Source organism: Equus przewalskii, chromosome 27, assembly GCF_037783145.1.
Source record: "Equus przewalskii isolate Varuska chromosome 27, EquPr2, whole genome shotgun sequence".
Classification (NCBI taxonomy): domain Eukaryota; kingdom Metazoa; phylum Chordata; class Mammalia; order Perissodactyla; family Equidae; genus Equus; species Equus przewalskii.
This window is the reverse complement of record NC_091857.1, coordinates 14,159,759-14,184,878: the sequence shown is the minus strand read 5'-3', so window position 1 is coordinate 14,184,878 and position 25,120 is coordinate 14,159,759. Positions and strand designations below refer to the sequence as shown.

At 40.4% G+C, this 25,120-nt stretch overlaps 1 long non-coding RNA gene across 1 annotated transcript; it reads right to left on the bottom strand.

Annotated features, from left to right (window-relative positions):
* Positions 1-2,083: 2,083 nt before the first annotated feature.
* Positions 2,084-24,370, bottom strand: LOC139079963 (uncharacterized). The gene is made up of 3 exons (XR_011534020.1): positions 24,237-24,370; positions 14,653-14,747; positions 2,084-2,239 (listed from the first exon to the last, which is right to left on the bottom strand). It is a non-coding gene; the product is annotated as an uncharacterized lncRNA (long non-coding RNA).
* Between the last annotated feature and the right edge of the window lie 750 nt (positions 24,371-25,120).

Genomic DNA, 25,120 nt, shown 5'->3' with positions numbered 1-25,120 from the left:
TTACCCTGAGCTGATTGCCTCTCCCATCCAGAAGAATATTTTTCCCATTTTACAATGTAGCGAAATGCTATAGACTGAATGTTTATATCCCCCCAAATTCATATGTTGAAATCCTAATTCCAGATGTGATTGTACTGGGAAGTGGGGCCTTTGAGAAGTGATTGGGTCATGAGAGTGGAGCCCTCATGAATGGGATTAGTGCTCTTATAAAAGAGACCGCAGAGAGCCCCCTCACCCCTTCTGCCACGTAAGGACACTTCTCATAAAGTGAGAAGACGGCTGTCTTCGAACCAGGAAGCAGGTTCTCACCAGACACAGAATCTGCTGGCACTTTGATCTTCGACTTCTCAGCTTAAATAACTGTAAGAAAAAAATTTCCGTTGTTTATAAGCCATCCAGTCTATGTTATTTTTGTTACGGAAGCCTGAACTGATCAAGACGCTAAGTAATAAAATATAGATTTTTATGCAGAGAGAAGATTGCTTACCCCTCACTTTTCAGGAATCCATGTTTTCTATATGTAAAGACATACTAGTCTTTATCCTATAAAAAAACAAAATAGACATGCAAGACCAGGTTCATCATCGCGTTTTCAAGACACTTAGGGTACTGAGTCTTCTTGTAGGTTAGGATGATAGTAACCACCGTTTACTTGGTGCCTGTTATGTTCTGGTCGCAATACTAGGTTTGTTATTCACATTAACACACTTTGTCCTCACATTAAGCTAATGAGTAGGTATTGTTACGTTCATTCGATGGAGGAGGAAAATGAGACTCAAAATTTGGAGTAACTTGCCCAACTTTCCAGGAACGTGGGAGAGCTAGAATGTGACAACAGTTCTGCATGAAACTCTTGAGTGCGTGTGTTTGTGATGGGGAAAAAAAGAGACGGTAATTTATATAACATGTGCCATTTGACCAAATTATCCTGTTAAATAGTCATGAAAGCCGATTAAAACTGCTGATTGATCTGTTGAAAAGAGCTCTACCTGGGGAGAACAATCAGCCAAGTAAACAAGATGTTCTGATGAACAATTGCCCTCACATGTAATGATCACTCTTATTTTGAAAGGCAGGTGATGATAACTCTGTAAGAAACCTCATAGTGGTTTATTTTAAATTAACCTCCTCCTGTTTCCTATTTGGAAAATGATATCATTATTTATCATTCTGGAGCTGTTTGACGGCCTCTCCTTCTAATGTTTATTACCAGGAATTGTTTTGTGATGGCTGATTGCCCCAAATCGAGGATGGTAAGATCACTTTGCCTTCAGTCGAGGGGTTGGCAGAAGTCAGTAGAATAAACCGAAAAGCCAACATCTTCACGTGTAAATAGTAGCACCATACAGAAGTTCAGTTTGTCTTACTTAAACATGATAAAAATGTATTCATTTGTAAATGCCCTAATTACATTAGTGGAAGGCATGTGGCAAAGACATTTTTATTTCAAGTCATTGTTCAAACATTTTTAGAATGTGGAACTTCTTTTGTTAACCTAAATTCACTTAAATCTTGGGTAATATTTTTTAAGATTTTATTTTTCCTTTTTCTCCCCAAAGCCCCCTGGTACATAGTTGTGTATTCTTCGTTGTGGGTTTCTAGTTGTGGCATGTGGGATGCTGCCTCAGCGTGGTTTGATGAGCAGCGCCATGTCCGCGCCCAGGATTCGACGACGAAACACTGGGCCGCCTGCAGCGGAGCGCGCGAACTTAACCACTCGGCCACGGGGCCAGCCCTTGGGTAATATTTTTGATAATTTTTTAATAATTTACTAATATTACCCGTTAGCTGCATTATAAACCACTAACAAACGTAGCACACATTCTTAAGAGATCATAAACTGCTGAATGTTTGAACTCGGAAATAATCTAGTTCAACCTTCTTATAGATGAGAAAAGTGAATACAGAGAAGTTTAGTAATAGCTAGGAAGCATCAGTTTTCAGATGCTGACTGAGATATTTGATTCCAAGGCAAGCGCTCGTTCTAATAAACCACAGTGTGTCTCTGAAATGGCAAAATCATCATTTTACTTAGGTAAAAATTGTTATCAATTGGGGTGATATTTCACGACACGATACTTACATGTAACTGTCTTTCCAATGTGTTAGGAAGTTCCTTGAAAGTAGGAACCGTGTCATGCGCAGTTTTGGTTCCCTGTGGTGCTTAACTCATTTCAACGTTCCTTGCATATTGTTGATTTGTGAATTTTACCCAACCTTACTGTGCACATTATCACATCTAAGATCGAAAGGGAATGATGGTTGGTGAATGATTTTTTTATTTTTTAGAAAACATAGTCCTACATACGCTGGAAATCTAATCTATTTGTTGTTACATCTGCTATCAAACTAGTATTTTGTCATCCTTTACCACAGAAAAAAAATGTATCCACTCTCCCTTAGGTGTGGGGTCGAAAACATTTGTAAACTGACTCAATTCTTTTGGTTGCTCGAACATCAAGATGATACATGCACCAAGGTATTTTGTCTCGATGATCATAAAATCACTTAAATACAATGGTCTTAAACAAAAAATAAGCATTATTTTCCCTCTTAAGTGGGCTATGGAGAAGAACATAAACCTATGCTGTCTACTAACACTTGTTCTTAAATGACCCTTATGGACTTTCAAGTTAGCACGTTCCCAAAGCAAATGGAATTGGGGAAGGGATGGCTTGACACCTTAGCTGTTACTACTCTCCTGTCAGCTGTCACGGCAGCCCGAAGTGTCCTAACAAATGAGAGCCACTCTAGCTGGAGTCCAGTCACTGCCAGCCTGGGTGAGGAGGGCAGGAGAAGATTGTGTTACTCAGTGACAGCTGCATCTTTCCAAGAGAATTAGCTACCTAATTCCTCTAATGAAAATGTACCTTTTATATAAAATTGGAAGAGGAATAAAAATGGAAATAGGATTGGTGCTTTTACCAAGACTCAACCAGCTTCCTGATCCTGATGCTAAAGCAATTTTTAAAAAAAGACATAATTATCGGTATATTCTTTGAACCAGTGGAAGCTTTAAAATTTCAGTTCATGTGGTTACAAATGCTCAGCCCTCCTTGCTAACTCTGTGTTAAGCATTCTTAATCCAAACCATAACTGATATCCAATTGTTTCTCAGAGGCAATTTTTTATTTTATTTCTTCTAGCTTTTGTCGCTCCAGATCTCACACCGACCTTCACAAAAAGTTAGTTTTACAAATAGGGACCCAGTCTCCTATAAACTAGATGATATGCCACGATGAAATCGCTCACTGTCTTCTCTGCTTGAGGATCTGAGACTTGAACTAGAAGCCGTTGAAAGGCTTTCTTGCCCCAATGTCCCGTGAGATTCAAAGTTCAACTGTTCCAATTACATATCTACTCTAGCTCTTGAAATCAAAGCTGCCCCTGTTTATGATCTCCGTCTCAACATGAGTCTTCAATAGCTCCTATTGAATGGGCATGATAAAGGACCAAGTTATTGTCAACATCTTATGCTGGTACGTACAGTAGTGTAACCATCCAGATCCATGTAAGCACTATATTGCCATGTAGTAAGATTGAGCTCTTGCCTTTAAACACTGTTCTTCACTAACAATAAAAATACAAAATCCTGACTAATCTTCCAAATAATACATCCTTATCTTTCTGACTTTCTGAGAAACATGTTTGATGTTCAATTTCTTTTCTTTTATTTACCTTTTATCTTGCTTTTTCTTGTTGCTCTGTATTCTAAGCAGTTGTTTCCATGTTTTAGCATCTTTGGGAATTTCTTTTTTAAATAATGTATTTCTTCCAGATTGAACCATTACTTGAGCAGGGAGTTATTTTCCATCATTTTGAATCTTCAAACTTCAATAGATGGGAATTGAAAGGAGCCACTAATGAGACATTTTCTTCTTTCTTAAAGTACTCCAGGGGCTTATAGGTTCCAATAGTGGGGAACTCTTATTAAAATTACCTGTAGTTTCCATCCTCTGAAGGCAACAATTACAGGAGTGAGATCCCCAATCATCTTCTTGCCCTCCCCACAGACTTCGAATATATTGTTCTATTTATTCTGTTAACATCAAGCTGGGGAGTTCTATCAGGTTGTGAGCTGGGAGTATTGACCCAGGAGTGGGGATCCACTCTAATTACTACCTTCTTAGAACAAGATTGAAGATAATTACTTATCTTGTTTTCAATTAAAAAACTGAGCCCTCTTTAGTCCTATAATACCATAGACCTCATAAGGGGCCAGTGGAATCTCATTGTTAACTTCTCTCCCATCTATCCAACTGCATTTATACTAAATGATACACCTGTGAAAATAGGCAAAACTTTAGTCTCTTGTTCCCTTATTATTTTGTACAGAAGTGTTGTGATTTACCTTTGCTAATTAGTGGAACAGCAGATCCTTAAGGATTTTTTCCATTTTGGAAGATAGACATTCTCACAGTTTCTAATTTTTTTTCTTAATCACCTTTTCTTAGTAGTATGGAAAAGACTATGTTTTCTTCTAGAGCAGAGATATTGCCTTTTTTAATCTTACTATCTTCAAGTCCTAGAACAATTCATTCTAGACACTCAATAATAAGAATGACAAAGGAAGTGACAAAGCTGGAATTTGTAGGCATGAAAAAATATCAAATATGCTGAAGACAACTTGTCTCAAACATTCTTGGTCACCCAACCAATATATTCATCTCCCCAATTCCCACCACACCAACTTCTTCTTTCCTCCAGATATCTACCTTTCTCTGTAGCCACATACCTAAATAAAACTAACTCCAAGTCCTAACTGGTCTAAGACAAGCATGACGGTCTCATTGGTTTTGGCGATGATTGGTTTAAGCATGGCCATGTGACATATATCTGGCTAACGCGTCAGACATCTGCTAGGAAATTTCTTTTCTTCCTGAGCAGTGCATGGGAAAGGTGGCCCCATTTTTCTGCCCCTGGTCATTGTTATATCTGGATATGTCCTCTAGACCTGGTACCATCATTTGGAGCTCTGATAGGAGCCAGCCATAAAAAAACTCAAGGCACAGAAGAGCTCAAAGCTGGGCCCTGACTGTACCATGCCTTACAGCTGCCCAATCTCTGTCCTTCTTAATACAAGAAGTAATTAATATCCTGATTGTTTAAACAAGTTGAATGACAGTTTTCTGTTACTTGAAGCTATATTCATCCTGATTAAATATTATCACATATTTCTTATTTCTGGAATGTCTAAAAACAGGACTTTAAACAGTGTATTCAGCCCTCCTTTGGGACCTTAGGTCTTGTAGAAAACTATGAGGACAAGCAATGAGAGAGTCAGAATTAGGTTATACTTGCATAAATGTAGCAAAAAGAGTTATGACCAAGATATTTAGTTTAAAAGGTCCTCACAATTCCAAAAGATCAGCTTTAGAAAGAAGCAACAAAAATTCCATTTTTTTCCCCTAATGTTTATAACTCGGTCAAAGACCATGAGAATGTGAGGTCCCCAAGGGAATATGGAATGATGGAATCTTCCAGTCCCCATTGCCCACTGCCAGACCGGTAGGTGTGCATCCCATTCCAGCACAGAGAACCAGAAAGCCTTGCTCTGCACACTACAAGGGTAAGCAAGAGTTGGGTATTTCATTTTTGCCTTTCTGAATGGTGTCACTCATACAGGGAGACCGTCGCTGAGTAAACACCCTTCAGTTCTCATGTGAAGAAAGGAGATATGTATCACTTTACCTTAAAACACATAGCAGAAAGAATTTGCTGCAATCTCACATCTAGTTTTGCAAGCTGCTGGCATGAGAAGTCCTAGTAATGGATTTGGATGCGTCCTGGAGTTTATTGTGCCAATATCAATTGAATTAAGACTTCGAACCTTTTCAGGGAACTTCCCATCCTTCATTTCAAATGAATGCACCGACTGCTTTCAGCTACTGAAGCGCTGGCCCCAAAATGAAAAATGACTACCTCTCAGCTAAGGTGGATTGCAGAAACCCACAACATCAAATTTTGATCAGGATCCAAAATGAATTTCTTTTTAGCATAGACAATGATTTCCACTCTTTCCAGAGTTTTGCAGTGGGTTGTAGTGGAAAGAACATTGGACTAGGACAGGAGTCCCGGATTCTAGATTTTTGTTCTGTCCCTGTCACTTTATTCTTGTGTAATGAGGCAAATAATTTTACCTCCTTGAATTTCATTTTCTTAATCTTTCAAATCACGATAATCGGATTTGCAAAATAGTTTCTAAAAAGATTGCCAAAAAAAATCAATATGATAAACACAAAAGTACTATAAAATATCAGGTACCATTATTATTATTCCATCTCTTATTTCTGAGGAGATTTGAGGACATGTCCAAATTGATGGCATTCTAAAAGGCTGAGATGCCAAGTCTTGGTGTAAAGACAAGTGGGCCTCCCTATGGCGCCCCAGGTGTATACTTCCGAAGCATCGTTAGATTCATGACCTCTTTTTTTCTTTTTAAAATTAAAATGGTGTTAATTTATCAAAAGCCTATTAAGTTCTTATTATATCCTGCTCTAGTTCTAGGCACCAAGGATGCTAAGACATGTGAGAAGCTTACAATGGAGTGGGAGAAAGGGCCCAACTGGAAAATACAAATATAAGGTAGTAAGAAGGAAGACAGCAGTATGGGCAGAGAGCTATGGGAAATCAGAGGCAGGACAACTGTTTCAGTTTGCAATTCTTGATCTCAAATGCTGGGGAACAGTGTCATCTCATTTCTCCCTAATAATCAGTTCTTAGGGATTTTCTCAGATTTCCCGGTAGGTACAGTACAGCCAAGGGGAATCCTAGTACAGACTTGTAAGGTTCTACAGATTCCCCCCAGCTCCAGGAGGTTTTAAAACAGATGCAGGAGGAAGCCCACTAAATGATTAATTTTCATCTTGACTTTCATTATGTCGATAGCATTTTTGAGGGCGAGGGACACACCAGAGCCCGCCAAATGCCAAAAGGAGAATGAAGTTGCTGGCTGAGGGTGTGCTGAACAGGTTAGGAGGTTATGGCTGAGATCTTTCTTCTCTTTCCTCCTAAGAGTTATTCTGTCCATGGCATGTTTTATGGGAGTCTTTACTTGGAAGAGAAGTTGAGGCAGAGAGAAGGTGCATCGTTTGCAAAATTTCTAATCATGAGAATGGATGATAGAGAAGAGGGAACAGAATTAAGAATCCGGATTCATAACTTGCTGAACAACCACTTATAGTCTAAAAACAATTACTCTAAATATGTCTTTTTATAATTAGAAGACTTACAACCAAAACAGAAAGAATAGAGGGTTTCTTTTGGCCATCCACTCCTGTAGTCTCCGCTAACACGTGGCCATGGAGTTGAGAGTAAATGCACAAAGACATAGATCCCACGGGACTCACTGAGCATTTTGCTGCAGCAAATTCCATGCTACTATCTTGGAGGGTTATTTACCTTCCGGAACTGAAGTCAGGGAGTGAATATTTGTTTAGATGAAAAATTGAGCTTGAAAAAGACTTTTTTTTTTAATGAGGAAAATTGGCTCTAAGCTAACATCTCTTGCCTGTCTTCCTCTTTTAGCTCGAGGAAGCAAAACTCCCTGGACTGTGCACATGTGGGCCTATTCGGCCATCTAGGACTCAGCTGTTCCTTCCTGCCCTAATAACATCCTTGAACTTGACCTCTGGTCGCCCCTATCTTGTGAAACTCTAGTTCTTGACCCTGCATGGATCATCTTAAGAATGGGTGTAGGAAGCCTATTCTGGGTTTTCTCAACAGACATTTTAAGACCAAATGTTATCTTCATCTAAGATTGTTTTGTGATATCTGAGCACAGAATTTTGGATTCTCATCAGAAGCTAAGTTCTCTAGACAGTATAACATGCTGATTAAGAACTTAGTATTAAGAATTAGATTGTCTGGGGCTGGCCCCGTGGCCGAGTGGTTAAGTTTGCGCGCTCCGCTGCAGGCGGCCCAGTGTTTCGTCGGTTCGAATCCTGGGCGCGGACATGGCACTGCTCGTCAGACCACGCTGAGGCAGCGTCCCACATGCCACAACTAGAGGAACCCACAACGAAGAATACACAACTATGTACCGGGGGGCTTTGGGGAGAAAAAGGAAAAAAATAAAATCTTTAAAAAAAAAAAAAAAAAAAAAAAAAAAAGAATTAGATTGTCTAAGACTTCAATCCTGGACATGCTACTCTCCGGGTCTCAATAAAATGCAGATAATATTAGAATATACAATATAGGGTTTGTTGTGAAAAATAAATGAGATAATGAAGCTCTGCAACTTGGTCTAGAAACTGCACTTAGTGAATACTCAAATATATTAGTTATCATCATCATCCTTATCGTTTCAAGCAGGAGCTTTACTTTTCAGCTTCGTACATTCAGCACCGTGATAAGATCTCTCATCTAGTAAGCCTTCAATGTTGAATTAATAAATGTATATCTGTTGAATCTCTAAAAAGTATAAATTCAATGAAAAAGCGTAAATATTTGTCAAAGCCAAAATTACTCTGATGATTCATCTAGGTATAAAAAAAGTTGTACAAGAATTAGTGTCACTCGGGTCATCTGGAACCTGTCTGTGGGATTCAGGAAGTTGAGAGGAAGAAGGCAGGTTTAACAGCCCTGGAGGGAAGTCCAGTCAGACCCCTGGAATGCTGTGTCTTGGTCACAGATAGGTGAAGGGCATCTGGCCAAGCATCACCAATGTCCAATAACACTACATGGCCAGGCAAGAAGGAATGCCGAAGGGAGGTCGGCATCTGGGAAGTCTGTCCGGGACCCAATCACAGTCAAGGACCAGATCCTCATGCCTAGAAAAGCCCTGAGAAGGCAGGCAAGGCCTCAGCACAAACAGACTCAGTCTTAGGCTGAGTGCTTAGACATAAGAGAAAAAGGCACAGACCCAGAACTGTAAGAGCAGCTTGCGATGTAGACATAAGGATAAGCTTACGTGCAAATGCTAGATCAGAACCAGACCAACAGAAAGGTAGAAATGATGCTAAGTCCTTGGAATACTGAACTAGTGTTCAATACATGTCCCCTGATCGAGACGAAGACCAAGATTGATTTTAGATCCTGGGGCAGGAGTGAGTCTGCACATAGAAGCCACAGGACCCCAGATGTGAGGAAGGAAGATTCGAGAAAACATCCTGGTTTTGGATGAGATTTTTCTTCCATTTAACATCTGCAGCAAAATCTCCTCACGACTATTGTTTCAAACATTCTCTAGATGAGAGGACGAATTAAGGTTAAAGTTAGGAATAATTTACTTTTACATTGGTTTGTGGTGGTACATTCTGTGTGTTCCCACAGGAACCTGTAAATGCTACTCTCTCTCTCTCTCTCGTCTTATTTTATATATAATTTGAAATTCACATACCATGCAATTCATTCATTCAAAATGTACAATTTGATGATTTTTAGTATATTCACAGAGTTGTGCAACCATTACCGCAGTAAAGTTTGGAACATTTCCATCGCTCCAAATAGAAACTCCGTACCTGTTAGCCCCTGGCAATCACTAATCTACACTTGGTTTCTATAGATTTACATATTCTTGATGTTTCATGTAAATAGAATCATACAATGTGTGTTTTTTTGTGACTGGCTTCTTTTATTTAACGTTTTCAAGGTTCATCCAGGTTGTAGCATGAATCAGTACTTCATTCCTTTTTATGGCTGAATAATATTCCATTGTACAGATATACTATATTTTATTTATTCACTCATCAATTGGAGAACATTTGGGTTTTTCCACTTTTCAGCTATTGTAAATAATGTTGCTATGAACATTTGCATGGACGTTTTTCTGTGGACATGTGTTTTTAATTCTCTTGGGTATATATCTAGGAGTACAATAGATATCATTCTTTACAATTTTATTAAACTAACTGAGGTCACTTAAAAATTAGTTCACTAAACATTTGATAATTGACTTTCCCATCTCAGGTACTCCTTTCCAGTCCTAGAGTTTGAAAATGAACAAAATAGACAAAGTACCTGCCTTCATGGAGCTTACTTTCCTCCACAAAGCTGTAAGCCTTTGAGAACAAGAACTGGAATTATTTTATTCTTTGTCCTCTCCACGGTGTCTAGCACAGTTCTGCTCAATAAGTCAATATAAGAATTAATCTGTGGGGGCCAGCTCCAAGGCCGAGTGGTTAAGTTTGTGTACGCCACTTTGGCAGCCTGGGGTTCGGGGGTTCAGACCCTGGGCATGGACCTACATACCACTCATCAAGCCTTGCTGTGGCGCCATCCCACATAGAACTAGAATGATCTACAACTAGGATATACAACTATGCACTGGGGCTTTGGGGAGAAAAAAAATTAAAAAAGAGGAAGATTGGCAATAGATGTTAGCTCAGGGCCAACCTTCCTCACCAAAAAGCATACCTTTAAAAAAAAAAAAGAATTAATTTGTAGATTGACAACCTATGGGAAAAACTTAGTAATAATGTTTAAATAGAATTTGGTTCATCTCTCACCTACTGAATTGGAAAAAGTTCAATCCTCTTCAAATGCCTCTAATTTGTTAAGAAACCTCCCATTTTACACATTCCCCTAAATGTAGCCCTCCTGCCTGCCATGAAACATCTACCATTACCCCCTCGATCGTGGAACCCAGGCTCCCACATTGCTATCATAATGGTGTGGCTTCCTTCCCAGGGCTCTGTGGACCTCTGCGGATGCCATTTCAATGTATTTAGGCTCCTCTTGTTTGTTTTTTTCTGAATGCCAACTTGTTTTACAGCTACCTCCACGCTACTTAGGTTACACACTAGGACACTATATTCTGTTACTGAGTTTCCGTGACTAGCCTTTACTCTCAATATCTCATAGAGACTTTTCTGATCCTCGGGTTCTGTGGCTGCTTTCTCCTCTTCCCTGGGACACACCATTGCTGGGGGAGGTCCAATCTGTAGGACAGCCTGATCACCATTCACCAGGCTACTAAAAAATTTTCCCTCTCCTCTGACAACAACCAACTATGGACCCGGGTTTGTGCACCCTGAATCTGTTTTCTCACCATGAATCCCTCCACTTGCTGGTCTTTGGTGCCTCATGCAGACAGATCCTTGAAGGATCCTTCTTGTGAAGTCTCTAGACATCAGCAAAAGGTTTGAGCTATGAGGATGAACAGCTAACGTCTCAAACTTTGTTCTTGCTGCAGCAGCATTTACCGTAAAATGTGATTTGACAACATTTTGTTCAGCATCTCTTCTGACCACCCACGTGTGAATCTATTTTGATAATGGCTTTGTATTTATGAGTTTGGAAATAGATTTAGGAGTAGGCCGATAGTTCAGGTCATGTCAGTATGGCCTGGCAGCACTCTCAATCTGCTGATTTAATTTGTATCTTGTGCAAGTCACTAAAACGCTCTGAAATTCAAGCTCCTCTTTTGTAAGAAGGGGATTATTTACCATCTAGAGTGGTAATGATAATAGCTAATGTTTGTCATCTATTTCTGGGAACTAGGCACAACTTCACGTTCTTTATATCTATCAGCTCAGTGATTCCTCACACTAAATCCCATGAAATAGGTGCTATTTTCAGAGTAAAATCATTTTAAATAACATGCATGGATTAGAAAAGAATCATGCTTATTACTTTTAAAAAGAGGCATGGGCGGGATTCATTCACTTCATCAAACTTTCTCTGTGATTTTGTAAATAATCAATTACATAGTTAACATATCCTTTCACCAGAAAACAAATTATATCTGTTTAGCAAACATAGGCCCCTTCCATAAATAATCTCATGCACGTGCAGTTTAGGCCCCACAGACTATTTTGACTTCCGCTCAGATCAACACTTCCTCACAGAATCTACACTTTTATTCCACGCTTGAATTCCACCCAGGAGATGGAAGTCAGAGCAAAGAGCTCAAGAGTAACCTAAAACACCACAATCTATCAAGGCTCTTTTTATTTATTTATTTATTTATTTATTTATTTATTGGGAGGAAGATTCGCCCTGAGCTGACGTCTGTGCCAATCTTCCTCTACTTTGTATGTGGGATGTCTCCACAGCATGGCTGATGAGTGGAGTAGGTAGGTCCACATCCAGGATCCAAACCTGCGAAGCCTAGTACCCCAAAGCAGATCAAGAGGATCTTAAACCACTCAGCCATGGGGCCAGCCCCCAAGGCCCTTATTTATTTTGAATGGAGTAATAACAACTCACTCACTAATTCCAGCCCAGATCTGCCCACCTTGTCTCACTCCCCCAGCCAAAACTGGACCAGTGTTCCCACCGTGAAGATTCTCCCTTGGAATTTTGGTGAAATAGCACGTGGGGATAGTATAAGCCCATTCCTTGGGCTTTCTCTCTTTCTTTAGTCTTTGCCTTGGGACTTCTGTAATAGGTCCCTGCCTTTTATTTTCTTTTCACACAGCGACCTGCATTATTTTCTTCTTGATAGCAAAAAGACACCACTCGGTTAGTCATCAACTTGTTCTTACCTGCTTGACTGCATGCTTTGCACGCTGCTTTGAGATATTTGGCTAGGAATTCAGTTTTGATTAACAAATTCTGTTATATGGTTGAAGAAAAGATTAACTAATTTGTTAAGAATTATAAGCACAAAGTGTTTGGGTTTTTGGGGGGGAGGATGAGGCCAGAAGCACTGTTGATAATCACAAATTTTTGCATTAAAATTCTAGTTCATTAAGTAATCAGCATGGGGGTGTCTGATTGGCTGATTAGATGCAGAGGCAAATCATTTGTTGCTTTTTTAGGGAAATTTCCATCAAAGTGGTTCCACCTAGCGAATTTAAATTAATGTATTATTTTAAATCCATGTATATTTATTTCAAATTGAGTTATCCTGCAGAACAAAGGAGTTGGTTTTTCATCCAGCACATTCATGGCTTCCAGGGTGGAGATGGGGCTGAAAGAAACCTTTGCTGGGCATTAGCTTACGGCTGCGGTTGCTTCTCTGTAGTTGCGCTTAAGTACGCTCTCCCTCTCTCATTCTCTCCCCCTCCTCCTCTCTCTCCATCTTTCTCTCTCATCTACCAACCAAAATCCTGCATCCTAAAGTCCAAGTTTGCCTCCACAGGCCTATTTAGAAAAAACCTAGTGTGGAATAAAACTGAGGAAGCGTGGATCTAAGCAGAAGTCACCACAATAGTCTGTGTCAATAGACTGTCTATTGTTTTTTCTGTGGCTATATCCTTTGAACTCGGTTAAAGTGATTCAGTCCATAGTAGTTCAACCAAGGAGCCCACACTTTAGCTCAGATTTCAAAAGATGAGAAGGGCTCACCTTGATAGTTAAGGAGCTCCCTGGAAGGGCCTTGGTCACCACCTTGAGCAGCTATGGTATTAATTTAAACAATGGGTGGGTAATGAGAAGTATTCCTTCATCCCTGGCCAGGATTTCTCAAAAGGGCTGCAGAGTCAGGCCCCAGCTGGCTGTTGAGAGGGTTTAGAACCATCCCATCCCCTAAGGACACTGACTCTTTCTAATCTGCAAATACCTAAACTAGGATCCCTTCAGAGACACTACAAGAGCTTCCAACCAAGATTCTGTTTGGAAAGCTGAAAAAAAATCACAATTTGCTAATATCCTGAAGCCTCTGGCTACACCCCTAGGGCATGAGCCAATACTGGTAGGAAACCACTGTGTGCCTCTGCTCCACTTGGAACCCGGAGAGCAACTAATCCTCCCAGACCTGACATCCCTGTTTACTCTCAGTCCCTGCCCAGCAGTCAAGTCCCTTTGACCATCTACCCTCTCCCCTACTCTCTGTCCCAAACTTCACTTCTGCCGGTCCATTTCTCTCTGCTGTTTTCGGTTGTGGCCTATGCATCCCCAATTCTAAGACACAAATCCCCTCCATTTTAGACCTCTTCACAGACTGCTTCTGCCACCTTCTTGCCTTAACTGAAATCTAATAGTCCCCAAAGCCAGCATTTCCCACGCAGCCCTTTTTAATGAAGAGTAGGAGTGCTCTATCTCACCCTTCCCCTATTGAAGCCTTTACTCTGAACCATTATTCCTCCACAAGTCAAAATCCGCCCTTTGGGGCTGATGTCAACTAGCTATTTGCCTTGTTATTGCCTTTTACTAACCTTTAGTTAGGGCACCTGGACCACATATTTCCTTTCAACTTGTCAACTTCTTAACTTCTGCTCTTACCCTGAGTAAGTTAAATAGCCATTGAGGTGATATTCCCAATACATTTTCTTCACAGTTTCATCTTTAACTCCAAATCTTCTGTTTCCACTCTTCTTGAACTACCTCATGTACATGGCCATCTAGCAGCCCTTGAAATCATTCTGAAATATTCTATGTCTGAAATCTTAAATGCCGGCATCCTATTCATCGGCCAAAAGCTCTTACCATTCCAGATGTCTCCATCCCTTACTCCCACGGTCCCAATTTTGACCTAATACAGGCTTATACTGCCTTGACCATTCCATTTTCTCCCAATCAGCCAGCATCCTCCTGTCAAGCCAGACCTGTTACCTTCTAGAACTTCTGATGCCATGCATCTACCCAGTGAAACTTCACCCCTAGCTCAAGTCAACAATCCATCTTCAATTCCCTAAAAATCAGTTTGCTGAGTGCTGCTGGAGGAAAGCACACCACCATGTGAAGTGATGCCACCCTGGATTTGTGGTCTCTCTCCTCCCTCATTGGGCTTTCATGCTGCTTGACAATTGTTCAAGGGGATCTTACCAACAACCGATGCCATGTTCCACAAAACCTGTTTTGCACGTTCTTAACTCTCCCCAAGGCCTGATGTTTGGCCTTTCAGGTTGCCATACTTTCCCCTGAAACAAAAATGAAATGGTTGCAGTGTCTCTATCATTTTCAAGAAAAGGTTTTCATTTGATGGAGTTGCTATGAATTGATCTTGTAGGTTCTTAGATACTGGCCAGCTAAACTCTTCCCACAATAGAGGACTTTCACAGTCCCTTCCCTGAGCAATACGAATCCATGCAAGAAACACACACAGAAAAAAGGTATTTTCTACACAATATCACAGCAGTTATGGAATTTGTCAGATCCCTGATAAAATGATCTCATGCATTTTTCTGAATATGGATATGCATGCACATACAACATATATAAATATGTGTTATACATATATTATTACACACACACATATATATATACAATAGACACAATTCTTTAAACAAATACTTATTAAGCACTTATTATATGCCATTCCCGCTGGAAGGTAAATTCTGTAAGGTCACAGACCTGTATTTCTTTTATCGCTGTTTTTATTCCCAGTGCCTGGAGTTTGTAACTGGGTATAGATTGTAAAGTTTTTGAATTTTCAGGGTCTCTCATGAAATATTGTAGGAGAAAGTCACATACCTTTCCTTGACATCCTCAGTTATCTCGAGTCAAAAAAAAAGAGTCAAGTAATCATAATTGTGTGGAACTTTCCCCTCCTCTATGATCTACGTCATCGAGTCAAGAAATCAGATCTATTGGGTAGATAGATTCCATTTTGGCAACAATTTCAGATGTTTCTAATGCCCTGGTGCCATGAAATTAAGTGCTCAGAATAGTTCCCGTTGATCAGATGCAGTTCAAATAATGCAATAGACCTCCTTCCAGAAGGCATTGTTCTCTCTGCCTAAAGACTCTGGATCTTTCATCTTATCAGCTCCCTTGGCTCCCAGCGAGTCTGGGAGTAGCTGGTGTTGTTCAAGACCTTGTAGTTAATAGTCAATAGCAGAATACTCTTAGGAGACAGTCTTTACTTTCAACTTTGCTCTCTAAGGCAGGGTATTCCAAACTTTGTGAGTCTCAAAATGTCCCTGTGTCCGTCACATAGAGTTTCTGAATCCTTCGAAGTTAGCCTTCATCTACAGCTGGGATGTAATAAACCATTTAATACCAAGGTGTATAATCATGGTATTGCTCTGATACCATACCCTGACAAAGACCCAGCTTCTCCACTTTCTCCAGGACATTATCCAGGAGTGCATATTTCAGAGCATTACCAGTTTATCTGCATTAATGAATCAGATGTGCAGAAATGTAACAGTGCTACTTTCCCATAGCTCTTCCTTTGTTCACCTCTGAATCTCTCTTTGATCATTAGCAAAAAAAAAAAAAAAAAATTATGTACCTTTAAGGTAGTTTGTTCAGTCATATCCTATTTAAATATAAAATATTCTCTTTGAGGTAAAAATTCGTTCATATTCAGGATTTAAACTTATTCAGTTCATACTTTAATCTCTATAGGACAGCTGTTCTAACCCTCAAAAGATTTCTTTGTCCTTTCTTCAGCCTACAGGGTACAAGTGGAGCTCATCTAATATCATAGTGTCATCTGTAGGGGGGTGGAGTAGGGAGGGTGGATGGAGGCATCCAATCTTCATTTCTTCCTCCAAATTCTCATTAGGTGACTGAAACGTCTCCTGCCGCATGGCCTGTGGCTGTCGGTTGTTGGCCTCTCTCTTTGCTATGCTTGCTGCTGCTGCTGCTGTAACTGTTACTTCTTGACCTTCACCCCTACAAGCTGGCCTCTGCCTTGGCCACCAGTCACAAGGACTGAATACTGTTCAGTTCTTATCTCAAACCCAACATCTTGCAGTCCACTGGCCCTCTCAGGATATTAGCACCCCCACTCACTTCTGGAGCAACTTCTGAATCTCTTTCTCCAGACCCATCAGACAGCACTGGGCTCAGGGCAAGAATAAAAATGGAGGCCCACATATCATAATTCTAAATATTATCAAGGAAAAGAATTGTTAAATAAAATATATTCTATACTTTTACCTTGACAAATATACTTTTATAATAGCTTAGGCAATTCGAATTTAGAAGTATTAGACTACTTGTAGTTCCACACTAAAATGCATTGACATAGGGAAAGCAAGGCTCAGTTTGTGGCCCACTTTCCATTCTCCTCCAACCACTGGCTCATTTCCCCATGGTCTTGTACACACGTGTGGAAATCCCAGCCCATGTATTTAAGTTCCCATCTATACCCCATACTAATCACACTCACACACACACACACACAAACACAAATAACCACTTCTTGGCCACCACTCAGCCCTAGACGTGCACACACTGGTGGTATGGCTTACCCTCCAGAGACTAGACCCAGGAAGAGACATGCAAAGCCTGGAGGCAGGCTGATGACAATTTTGGCAGAATTTCCAGTATCACAAGTCTCCAAACTATGGCCTACAATGGTAGGAGGAGGGTGAGCTCTGGGTGGGGAAGTCCCTTTGGTGCCAAGGACTTCTAGTCTTGTGGGATAGGACCTGGTCAGAGAAAGGTCAGTGTGCACCCCTTTAAAGTGTGAGGCCCAGAGCAGGGGTCTAAGGACAGTAGTGTTCTGCCTCCATGCTACAAGAGACCATGGCAGCTGAGGGGATGAGGAATAGCTCAAGGCCCTGCTCTGCCTCACACACCATTTCTACTCTGCTTTCGCTGCCGAGGTTGAAGAAAGGCATTCAAAGCTGTCAGTGGAAAATAGTGCATATTCTCCTTTAATGCCGACATTCCCAAGCCATCCAATGGTCTCTGCCTTCCCACCTGGGTTTCAAACTTATGGAGTGGGCCAGAGAATCAGCATCAGACTGGCATCTCAACTCATTTGCTCTCTCTTTCCTCCCTTTTCAGACTTCTCTGTCTAGCCCAGAGTGTTATTGCCTTCTGCAGAGCAGGAAGCTATCCATATGTTATATCCTGTTTCCTTCTCTATTCCTCATGGTTAACTATTTATGTTGATGGTATTGTTTATTATATATATATTTGGGGTTTATTTACATATGTGTAGTTTAAGGATTAATGAATTCCAAATACTTATTACAATTAAACATAACTCCACAAGATACTTCCATTTTCCTTTCCTCAGAGCTAATTTCAGTCTTTCAGCTGATCCTTTTAGTCTATAAAACTCTAAATAGTATCTTATATCATTACTTTTGACTTTTCAGCTTTAGACATTAAACTGAAATGATTTACTGATTTCTCCCCCCCCTCCCACCCTCTCTGAATACACACTTGTTATTTCTAATAATAGACTTGGCCAGCAAAAATTCCCCCATTACGCCTTCCTCCCACCTTCTACTGCCTTCAAGATTGGCATCAATATTTATAATAAAGAGCCTGGTAGGCTCATGAAATGACAGCCTGTTACCTGAGCCAAACAGGTCTCCAGGTTCAAAAGATTCCACTCAAGGTGATTGAAGATACTGTTCTACCATGAAAACAGAGTCATATAAAGAGGAGTTCCCTAGAGAAGAATGGATGCCACCTCCAAGGTAAAAAGAAGTTGCTGAACCCATTTGTATAGCAGCATTGGAGTGTCTGAATGGAAGTTCTATTGAGGACTGGATCCATGAGACTGAAAGTCAGATATTTGAAGTTTTGAGTTCATTTTCCTAAAATACTTGGAGATGAGAGCAGAAAAAAGAAGCAGTAAAAGTAGGAGATAGAAAATCAGGAGACTGCAGCAGCATCGGCGCTAAGAAAGTTTGAAAATCCAGGGAGTGTCAAATTCTCAAAAGCCAAGGCCCAAAAATCCGGTGGATTTCATGATTGAATTGTCACTGTTAGACAGCAAAAGTGGTTTCAGCAGATTCGTCAAGATAGAAACAAGCCTGCGAGGGATTAGGGAATGGCAGCTGTGAAGTTGAAATGAAGAGTATAAGTTATTCTTTTGAGAAGTCTGTTGAGAGAAAGGGAGAGAGAGGAAAAGGATGGGAGAAAATATGAGGGAAAAGCTTGAGATAATGGCAGGGCAAATGGTGGAGTGGGCAGTGAAAATTGCAGACAGAGTGGAAGAAACTAATCCAAAGTAAGATATTGAAGATGCAAAAGAAGAGGATAATCAGAGGCTCAAGGTCATGAACACAGGTCAAGGGATTAGTTTTGAAACTAATCCACTGAAACCAGAGGCAATAATAAAACGAAGCTGAGGGAATGAATTCAGAAATATTTCAGTGTAGCTGATAGCATGGGGAGAAGAGATGTTTTAGTGCAGAAAGGAGAAAGATTAAAAGAGAAAGCTCATTTCAGATGGCTTAGATCTTCTTATCAGTTTCCACAGTTTCAAGTCAGAGATGTGGTTACCTGCTGAAAATAAGGAGACCAAGGAGGGTGGGACCTGGAGGATTTAGAGAATTTTTTAAGTTATGGAAAATCCATGGCAAATAATTTTCATAGGAAATCAACAAAATGTGTAAATTTGTACAAGAAGCAAAGTTTTGTGGGATGTAAACTCCAGTCTTTTATCCTTCATTTCATGAACCTGTATGGGATTCCAGGCTAATCCCATAATATCACTTTCAAATTGTCCCAGATAGTCAACCCAAAGTCATAAGCAGTCAATGCAGACTGGATTCCTCAATACCAAAACCTGGTAAGCTAGATATGAATTCCTTACGCTTTCTAACTTTTTATTTTTTCTCCATTTCTTGATGTTTCCCTATTGGACCCTTATATGTCATTTTGGAGGCTCAAGGGAATCTGTTATGGTTTACACAGGCATGCCAAGGTACCTTCATGTAACTAAGAATCAGTTTCAGAGAAGAGAGAAAGCATGGGGAGGGTTGGTGAGTGGGTCGGGGTAGGTGTACAGAGCTAGGGTTGGAGATAGGACTGAGCATGAAAGGTGAGGAGGAAAAGGAAATGTGAGATGAAGGATGGATATCTTGTGAGTCTAGGGCTCCACTGGGAGGGATTTTGCCCCCAGGAGATATTTGATACTTGCAGACGGGGCGATGCTACTGGCATCCAGCGGGTAGAGGCCAGGGATGCTGCTAACCACTGGGCAATGTACAAGACAATCCTCCACGAAAAGAATGATCTGGCCCAAAATGAATAGTGCCAAGGTTGAGAAACCCTGGTCCAGGGACCCTGAAGGGAAGCGAAACTTTGGCAGGCACAGTATCTTTTTTATGTGGTGCCAAGCAACTGACAATGATGGCTGAGGGCATTGATTTTAATTCTAATATATGATACAACATTCTCATTATTTTTCCAAGAGACATGATTAAGTAATGTTTTAGTATATACTGACCTAATTCAAAGAAATTATATATTTTGAGTTGTGGCAAAAGCCAATTTTTGCACTCTGTCCATACTGTGATGTCTTTGGCTGTACACCACATAGCTAATAATTGGATGGTAGGTTGGGAGTCTATTGTCTATACTGACAATGGATGTTGGTATTATGATTATAATATAGCAGCACTTCATACCCACTGGTTACACACTGGCCTTGTGTTTTTCTCTAGATGCTACCTTGAAGAGGTTAGGTCTAGAATCTGATGAAGCTGTCTCTTTGTCTATTTCATGTTCTGTTACTATGTTACATTTGCTAAAGGCCAAAAAGAATTCCAAATGCATTACAAGTCTGAACAGGAAGAGGAGAATTATGTTTGTTGTGGTCCAAAGATTCTGAGGGATTCAGCTGAAGGGAAAAAAACTATGGGATAAAGAGAAGAAAGAAGAATGGGAGGGGGAGAGAGAATAATTTCCATATGGCATGTGAGAAGAGGAGGGGAACTAAGGACTGAGAAGAAAGAAGAAGGGCCTGGCAGCTTAATAACCTTTCCCAGCAATGAATTTATAGAAGTTAGTGGTGCTTCAAGAAAATGAAAGAGTGTGCCTGATGCCTTTTGAAACCGGAGGTCTGTTCTCAGCTTTTCATCTTCTGTGCCTCCGTTATATGTAAATCAGGTTTCATGGCATATTAGAACTGTGAAGACGACTCAATATGCCAAAACGTGTGATGGATCATTTGTGCTTCAACTCTGCAGTTTAAACAGCAGTCACTGAATTGAAACTCGAAACTTCCCTTGCCAAATCACAGACAACTTCAGGGTTCACTCAAATGAATGCACCACCTCTGTCTGAAGAGAGCCACGGCTTTCCTCCGCCTGTTCCAGTTACGTACCACAAACGTCCAGTGTGTCTGCTTGTTTTTATCGCAAGAACGTGAGCAAGACTAGAGTACAAGAATTTTCTTCATGCGGTATCGTCAATGTAATCTCTAGTTCTCTTACTACATTATCTTTGTCTGGTCAGCAGAAACAGAAGTTAGGATGAAATACAACACCAAACTACATTCACCTTTTCAGGAGCAACCTGCTGAAAAATAATTATTCCTGGAGAGCAGGCCCATTGGATTAAGTAGAGCGCTCCTGATTTCTCTGTGTTATCAGCCACATATGCTTATTGAGCTCTCGCAACTGAAGACCAAGCAAAGCAGCAGCAGCAGCAGCATCACCAGCATCACCATCATCATCACCAGCATCACCATCATAATCCTCATGACCATCATCTTGTTGGGTATATTTTAAAATTAATTCCTTCTTTAGTTTTTCCCTTTTAGAAATAACTTGTTTTAGTCAGAGAGAAATAACTATACTCTGCCCACTCCCCTCTATAGATGTTTTTGTAAACAGAAGGTGTGGGCCCCCTCCTGTGGCACTGTTTCAAGTTCTATATCAAAGGCTGGATCAGCTATAGGAGGGAGAGTTCAAGGCAGGGAGTACCTGACTTTCTTTTTCTTTTTTTTTACTTTAATTATATATACTCACATAAAGATTATTTGAAAAATCCTGTGCAAATGATTGCAAAAAAAACTAAGATTGTGGACTAAACAGGGTTTCGAAAACTAAGCTTATTTCATGAGATAAATTATCTCGTCTCTGCTAACCATGTACTATTATTTATGCGTATTTACTCACAGGTTCTTATCTCAGTAATTCTAGGGTTTGTATTATACCTCATTTCTGCTTCTAGACCCTGAACCCTCGCTCTGACCTATCACGCTCACATGAATGAGCGAACCACAGTGACCGGGAGGGACTTGGGCAATGCGTGCATTGGACCACAGAGGACTTTACACCTTCATCTCACTGGTGTAATTAGCTGCATAGTTAGAGGAGCAGCCAGGAGCTGATGCCAAACATAAACAGACCACATGAACCCATGGCCACAACCTGGAGGAAGAAGACCACTTCAGCTGGATAGCTGTGAGGTCAATTCAGAGTCTCTCATATGCACAGAAAAACTCAGGCCCCAAAGTTGTGCCCATGCCTATAATCATCAGCTCCTTAGCTGCTCAGCCCAGTGATGCTGGCAACAACTTTGTCCTAGGTGTTTTTTCTGGTCTCTTCTGGGGCCATTCTGAATCTTGAAATCGCATTAGCCAGGATATAAAAATTACTCATGCTGTAGGGTGGGCGTGGGGGCAGAGGTTGGAGGGTCCGGATTAGCAGGGTGCAATAGAATTTTCAGTGTTGATGAACATGTTCTCTATCTGCATTCTCCAATACAGTAACTACCAGCCACATGTGGCCACTGAGAATTTTAAATGTGCTAGTATGATTGAGGAAGTGAACTTGAAATATCGCTTAATTTTAATTAATTTAAATTTACATTGCTACATGTGGCTAATGGCTACTATATTGGACGGTCTAGTTGTAGATATCCTCTTTCCTCCTTAAATGTTTATGTGCTTTCTTACAAATGTCATAGTGCCTTTGACTCTTATAATTCACTACATTTTTTTTCCAGGAACAAAACACAGTTAATGTTTCCAAATTTATTTTGGAAATACATCCATTAGGGTGTTTCTACAATATTTTAGTTCCTAGTCAGTCCTAGTCAGTCTGAACTTTATAAATTGGTTGTATAAAGCTGTGGATAGCCATTGCAAATGGATTCCAACACATTTAAAAAATGTATCTAGTCTTATTCTGACTGCATTTAAATTCTGAGTTCTGAGTGTACTCGGCAGGTCACTTTGTTCTGGGTGTGTCCTTAGCTACCCAGTCTGGGCTCTATCCTGGGCTGAAAGATTAATACATGTAGTTCCATTAGCATCAGTGGGAGTTACCAATGGAAGCCTTCCAAGTCCCAGCGAGAGAAGAGGCCTCCCTGCCTCCTCTGGCTTTTAGCTAATCTGTATTGTCAAGAAACTCCTTGTGCATTGTGCCACATCTGAGGTGTGGGAATGAGTCCTGGGTTCAGGAGGTGAAGCAGCCAAATTCTTTAGGTAAAGTTGGGTTAGTCCCTTTGTTCCTTGGCTTGACGTTTATATCCCTCTAAAAAACCTTTAATGAATTCCTGTTCCAAAGCTGCAGAAGGTTTCTTCGGCTCTCAATTAAGTTTTAGGCAATGTGCTATTATACCCACTAAGCATTAATATTAAGAAAATGTCCTTTTTTGTTATTGTATCAAACCATGCCAATGTCAATTAAAATTTAAAAATTAGGAAGTGATAGAAATCAAATGTTAAACATAAGAATTACAGACTTCTCTCCATAGAGTAGATATAATTCTTATTCACCTGATGCTTTCCTGTCCTAAATGAGCAAAGGACAGGAGTTCTTGGCTCCCATACATCGTTGGTCTCAAACCCTGAGTTATGCAATTTAGAATCAGCACCTTAGAGCAAGGGGGATGGATATTCAGAAGCATTCAAATGGTTCATCCAATAAAGGACACAAATGTAATAGAAACGTCAAAGAACTACTTTGACATTCTTTGAGGGATGGGTTTCTGCCTCGTTCCAGGCCAAGAGCAAAGAATAAAAAAAGAAGTAGATTGTTTCTTCTCCCTTCCCAAAGCAACTCATCTAGCCTCTGCTTTGACAAACTCTTCAGCCCTGTCTTCATCTCAGAAGACCAATGACTCTCTAACTTCCACGTTCTTTTAAGATCTCCTTTCCCCATATTCTTTCTGGGTCAAAAAACACTTGCCAAGCCTTGCCATTCAATTCCTCCTCAAACGTTTTCTATTGTGTCCTTGGTCTTCTTTCTGGTTGAACTGAACTATCTCAAATTGTGGCAATATCTGGAGTTCTTTTTTGAAAACTTTCTTTTGCCTGATTAAATTATTTTTTCCAGATGGTAAGTGTTATTCCAACAGTGTTATGGGTAGAAGAGAACACAGACTCTTCCATTTAGAATATTAATTCTAATGACAAATTCTTCATGTTATTATGTCAGAGTAGGGGCTGAGTCATTCTCCTCAGTGGACATTGACCTTTAGAAGAGATCATGTTGATGGTGAAGGGCAGAAGGTGAAATGATGGGAAGAATCAGAATGTGTCTCTCACCTACCTCAGTCATCAGGGTTAAGCAGAGTGAAGTAGGCAAAGTTAGTTTCTTTCTAAATTTTGCTTCCTTACCCAGTAGAAATTTTGCTTTTCTCTACTCAGCAGCCATTGTCTACAAATATAGAATTTACTCACTCACTTAGTTTATTCAGGCTGCCATAACAGAATACCATAGACTGGGTGACATCAACAGAAATTGATTTCTCACCATTCTAGAGGCTGGACATCTAAGATCAAGGCACCAGCAGGTTTGGTTTCTGGTGAAAGCCTGCTTCCCAATTCATAGTCAGCCATCTTACTGTGTCCTCACATGGAAGGAGTGAGGGAACTTTCTGGGGTCTCTTCTGTAAGGGCACTAATCCTATTCATGAAGCCTCCACCATTATGACCTAATCACCACCCAAAAGCCCCACTTCCAAACAACATCACATGGAGAGATTAGGTTTCAACTTATGAATTTTGGGAGGGACACAAACATTTAGTCTATAGCACTCACCTTACTGGGTATTATATGGATCTGGCTAGATTTCTCTCACCTCCCGCCAACAGGTCATGATTAGCCCTTCCTGCTTACCTCACTCAACTCTGTCTTTGTTAAGAGGTGGGTAGGTATGACCCCATTTGTCAGCTGGAAAAAAATATTGATTGGAAGGGCTAACCAATCTTTGATTACCCAGGCATAATGCAAATGCCAGGCCCTTAGACCAGGCACTCTTCCTTGAATTCTATGATGTCAAAGAGGGCAGTTCACAAGCGAACTTAAGAAGATGCTCTAAAGAAGACGGCTAGAGGGCCTTCTGCTCCAATAACACGCAAACATTTTCCCTGTGCCTTTTTGGAAATCACATCTCTGTAGTGAATTTCTCCATTCCCGGGGCTTTCCTTCTCTCATGTTAAGAATATCAGGCCACAGAGGGGGAAAGGAAGTATCATAGTGGAATTGTGGGAGAGAAATTTTTGAGCAATCAGGCCTACAGAATCTCACAGGCCATACTGTGTATGTAGGAAGTCACTTATTTCACATACACATGGGGTTGCCCCATCCAAACAGAGATTGAAGGCAGCAAAAATTGAATAAATCATGTCAATACA